This window comes from Notothenia rossii (genome assembly GCF_949606895.1).
Source record: "Notothenia rossii genome assembly, chromosome: 10".
NCBI lineage: Eukaryota > Metazoa > Chordata > Actinopteri > Perciformes > Nototheniidae > Notothenia > Notothenia rossii.
Genome location: NC_136908.1, coordinates 3,896,312 through 3,902,311, shown reverse-complemented (window position 1 = coordinate 3,902,311; position 6,000 = coordinate 3,896,312).

Below are 6,000 nucleotides of genomic sequence, written 5' to 3'. Positions count from 1 at the left end.
ATGATACAGTCTCTCTTAAGGCCCGGACACACCAAGCTGACCCTAGAGAACTCACACAGACAGACCCCCGACTGTTGCATCGCCTCGCCTCTCTGCGTCTTGGCCATGTGTCGCACTGGAACACACTGGAAGACTTCAGCCGACGGCCAAGCAGCACCTACGAACTGCGCACGCGTGAGTGGCAATAACTCTCCTTACCAGCAGGTGGCGGTAGTGTGTATTCGTCATTCAAAAGAGGCAACAACCGGAAGATAGACTGCGTGATAACCGAGAGAAGAAGAACAGACTGCGTGATTTAAACAAACAACAAATAGCGTGTTCCATTTTCCCTCTACAGAGAGAAGCTCACGGGGCTTTCCCCAACCTGTGTCGAAAGCTGGAGTTAAATGAAATCTCAGATTCTTAATCGTTTGTTTGGGTCCCTCACTTCCGTTTCGCTTCTCATGCACTGATTCGCTAGCTGAACAGCCAATCAGAGTGATTTCTTTGACCGATTGCCCACCAATTCGACATGTTGAATCGGTAGGTTTTCGGCCGAAACGGTGTCGGCACGGCCGAAAAGATACGGCGGTGCGGGACACACCAATCTGAGTAGGGCGACAGGACGCTTATCGTCGGCCTGAGATCCATCGACCGCCAAAATCGGCTCGGTGTGTCCGGGGCTTTACAGCACAACAAACTAAACAAACAACGTCTTTGTAAATAAAAAATAAATAAAACGCTTTTGCTCATAGTTACTCGCCACTATTGCTGCAATGTGTAAAAAATGCATACTTGTCAACCCTCCCGATTTTCGTGGGAGACTCCCGATTTCATTGCCCTCTCCCGGTTTCCTCCCGGGGTCATATTTCTCCCGCATTTCTCCCGATTTCTGACAAAATCAGATTTACACACGACTGTTTCCACTCGGACTTTAATACAGCTACACCATTGTTTGGTTTCCATGGTAACACGTCTCTTTAGTAGCGCGCGCAACTCAAAGTCTGAGAGGGTGGCAGATATTCACAGAAAACAGAACAAGAATCGACAACTACTCTACTCTCTGCTCACTCCTTTCCTGTAAAATACAGGTCCAGCCCACACATATGCTCCATCAAGGACAAGTCAGTGCACTTACAACTACAATAAGCATGTTGATGTTAATCTAACAGCTCCGGCGATCCACTAGCACCCCCCCCCCCCCATTTTGCATTTTGAAATGCTCCGGATTTCTGAGGTCTAAAGGTTGGCAAGTATGAACAAATGAATTAAAGCAAGCAGATACAACTTGATATTCATGAAAAGATAAAAGATCAAATATGACTTGATTTCTGACAGCGACCTGAAAGAGTGCGACTAAGACGATTTTCAAGCTCAAGTCTCCGTGACACAGTCTCTCTTACAGCACAACAAACTAAACAAACAACGTCTCTGTAAATAAAAGCATCAAATGTATCCCTGTTGGCGCTCTGTCTCACAGCGGAGCCTTTCCTCCAGCGTCTGTCTGGCTATTAGAGCTGGACGAGTGCTTTCTGCTCTCCATTAGAACTGTCAGCTCCACTGAATGACTCTCTTTAATCACTTCAAATATCATTTCACACGAGGAAATCCAATCCCCTCTGGAGCCACTGAGAAGACAAAGGCCCACCGAGTGAGGAAGAGCATCAGCAGAACGTCACAGTCAGAAGGAATTGTGACTTCTCAGAAGGAACGTTTGAGACGGTTTTGGTGTAAATGGAAAAAAAGGATAAAAGAATGTGAATTTATTACCGTAAAATCACATTGGGTTTGACTTCTCCTATCAGCGCGGCGCAAGGATCCTTCCTTTGATTCATGATGTGCTTTGAGCCATGGTTTTGATATGACCAAGCGATCCCTCATGATGGAACGGATCAAAGACTCAATTTTATGCTTGTCTGATGTTTCAATGTCAAGACTGTTTGCTTGGAAGCTTTGTTTCGACACTCTTGCAGGCTGACCACCCACTGGCATAACTCTCTTTCTCTGCAAGTCTGTGCATTTTCTATGATTTATCCATCCTGTACTTACCAGAGGTGGGAAGCAGTAGAGTACAAATACTTCGTACATGTTTCTGGTATCAGTACTTTACTCCACTACTTATTTTTCTGACGATTTTTACTTTGACTTCTCACATTTTGAACCCAAATACCTGTACTTTCTACTTCTTACATGTTGAACACAAATACCTGTACTTTCTACTTCTTACATGTTGAACTCAAATACCTGTACTTTCTACTTCTTACATGTTGAACTCAAATACCTGTACTTTCTACTTCTCTCATTTTCCAAACAGGCTGGTTCCTTTAGTCTGAATGTGTGTTTGGTGGCGTGATCATTATTATTTAGAGTCATTGCGTGCCTATTGATTTGAACACGATCCGTGTATCCATCATTTCCTGGTCTTCTCTAAAGAAGAGGGACCAATGAAAACGTTGTCATGTTGCCGTTGTTCAGCATGGAAACATTCATTAGCTAACAATGACATTATTGTTCTATTAATATAAAGGGAGGTCAGGTACTCTTTAAAACAGCTGATAGTTAGGGGTACTTTTTACTTAAAGGTAGGGTATGTAATTTATTTCAGAAACACTTTTTGTTATATTCCATGGAATGCTCTTAACATCTCGATAGCAATGAATATCTTAAATGCTTTGACAATAAATACATCAATACAAATATCATCTGTGGAAGCCGTAGCGCTGTAAAAAGCACGACCAATCATCTGAGCCGGCCCGGCTAAAGTAACTGGATGGCCTACCTGCCTGTCAGCCTTCCATCTGTGCACAAACTTATCTCGTGCCCTCATTGGTCATGTGCGCGTTCGTGTGTGTTGGAGGAGGGGCTCTATAAGGAAGTGGCAGATTTGTTCCGGCTGTGTATTTTCAAATTCTAGCGCACTCGAGCCGGTTTCTCCAAAATTACCTACCCCACCTTTAACTACATTTAGAAGCCCTAACTTCTTTACTTTGACTTGAGTAAAGAAGTTTAGTCAGTACTTCTACTTTTACCAGAGTATTTTTAAACACGAGTATCTGTACTTCTACTTGAGGGATCTGTGTACTTTTGCCATCTCTGGTATTTACACACTTCCACAAAACGGATGCAGGCACCAGCAGAAACCCTCATTCTGCTTTCGATTGCTCTATCACTGACATCTGACCCTTACTGAGGGCAACAGTCGTGGGCTAAGGAGCTCGCTGAAGCAGTAACTTCTCTCCCGAGGCTAAACACTCCAACATCCACGCTCTCATTTATACAGCAGCAGGGTTAAACACTTGAATTATAATTGGAGAGGTCAAAGGAGAGGTTAGTTTAAAGGTGAAGTTATTCTTGGCTGGCTGAGTCTTTTTCCTTTAAAAACCTCTTTCAATTGTTATCATTGGTTTTAAACACAGATACGAACTCATTGACTTGTTTAGAGACCTAAAGGGACTTTTATTCCATATGGCATGACTTGAGTGGAAGCTCTGTTATTAATTTTATTATATTGTATTTCAATGAGAGCCAAGAACTAGTTTTTCTCTCTAAAGGGAGTTGGACTTTTTTATAACAATGACAACTACAACCACAAACAGCAATGTACAGGATGAAGCCTAACATAAGAACAAGAACAGATGCGTCATAGATGTTGAACGCTTGTAGAAATAGACATTGAAACTGTGGTTAAACAAAAAGGCAGAGCAACTCATTCACTCATCATGTGAGAAGTGAGGTCCTTTTCTCATAGACTTCTATCTAATTAGTTTTCTTTTTACAGTTAATGAGTTGCCCCCTGCTGGCCATTAGAAAAAACGCAGGTGTACATGCACAAAAACAATAACACTCTACAGAAAAGAAAAATCTCCAAAAGCATATCTATAGACTTAGCAAGAATGCTTGTTGTATAAGAATAATTTAAAAAAAGCAAATCATAGAAACAATGTGTTTATCAATCTTTTTTTTTAACAGGATGAGTGAGGGTAGAACTACAAACTACATTACATTCAAGATTTCATCACACCAAGAAATTAATTGGCAACAAAATGTGACTTAAATGAGATAGGAACAATTAATACTTCATCCCCACTCATTTTCAAACAAACAAACACTGACCAAACCCTCCCACATGCCCCCCGTCCCAAACAGACACACACACACACACACACACACACACACACACACACACACACACACACACACACACACACACACACACACACACACACACACACACACACACACACACACAACAAACACGCTTGAGTTGCTTGAGGCCCCGTCCACACTGAGACGAAACGAAGACAAAAACGTCGTTTTCAAAAAGTCTTCCTTCCGTCCACACGAAAACGCTGGAGACGCTGTAGTACATATGCCGGGCCTGTCAGTGGCGCTGTAGTTATGCCATAAAATACACCAAAAGCAGCGAATAAGACCTATGACGATTATTATTATTATTATTATATTATATTATTATTGTTGTTGCTGATGGTTGTGGTAGAGGAGCTGTCAATTTTGCACTAAAATCCGTAAAAAATGAGTAGCGTCTGGAGCACGAACACAACCCAGCAATGGTGTGACGCGGTGGTGACCAGGAGAGGCGGGGCTATGGCGTCATCGTTTTCAGGAAATGATCACACGGAGCCCCAAGCGTTTTGTCCTCAGACCTACCCACTTCAGGAGCCGTCATCAAAGTGTATCGGGTTCGGGCTCCGATTCCACGTTTCCGTTTCGGCCTCGTGTGGACGAACCATCTATACGATAAGAGAATGTTAGCGGATTCAATATCGTGATATCGTCTCCGTGTGGACGGGGCCTAAGTGTTCCCAAATATGTCCGGATTTCGGGTGGTCCAATGTGTTTATCAATCAGCTGTTACTAAGTTTTGAACTTGGAGCTCCTTCAAGTTTCCCGGATGATAAATGTCATAATGTCTGACTAACAATTACCTGCCACGGACATCTGGGTTTTTCCTGTCATGAACCGGATCTCTCTGTATCCATTTACAGCTCTGTCCTCTTCAACCTCTTCAACCTCTGAGGACCGATGGCCGATGTTTCCGTGCGAGAGGACACGGCTCCAGCTTCCCTCTCTGTCTCTTCAGGGCCTGATGGGACCTCTTAGGTGACAGCGTGACTGGATCTGAGGGTTTCCTCCAGCTTGGCTGCCTGCCTGCCTCTCTTCCTGCGAGTTCGATGGACATTGATCCCCAAGAAGAGACACTTTGTCCCAGGGAGAAGTAACAGATCCACCTCGCTGCCTCCAACACTCACTCTGCGCCTGTAGGGACAGCTCGGGGTAAATTAATAGTGTGCTTGCAGCGACTAGATATTGTTAATGTATTTGCTATTGATGGAGTGCGATAACATGAGTAGCTTCAGCCTTACTTAACACAAAACATAAATCCTCCCAGGCCATCGAGGAGGAGTGGAAGAGGCAGGGGATTATTTCAAGCTTTTAGCCAACTGCAGCACAGACACCTTCATTTAAACCATGGGAATAAAACCACGAGCAACGCAAGAACAAGTTTAGCTTATTACACTGCACTGGAACTTGTATTCACGTGTGTTATTAATGTGTTATTATCTTTGCTTTTTAATGTTTCTATTGTTTAATGCTCTTAATGTCTTTCATTGTTGTAAAGCACTTTGAATTACCGTGTGTTGAAAAGTGCTATATAAATCAACTTGCCTTAATGTCACATGATCTCCACCATTAAAGCACTATTCAATTAATAGAACATAATTTAAAAGATGGACATTATTTAATTCAGGAGTTTTGCACACTTGACTATTGAACAGTCACAGCCTATAGTTCCTAAAATGATCATTTCCATAAAACAAAACTGCTCTGGGAATCACATTTCAATAAAACGAAGTATTCTTTCCAAGATATGTTTGTTTTCGTTGTATAAATTCCTAGTCTGCATAAGTGTGTGAAGGGAAGGGAATATGGTGGATAGATTCTCCAGGCTTATTTAAAAGTATTTATTTAAATCCAAACCATTATCTTTTACTAAACACA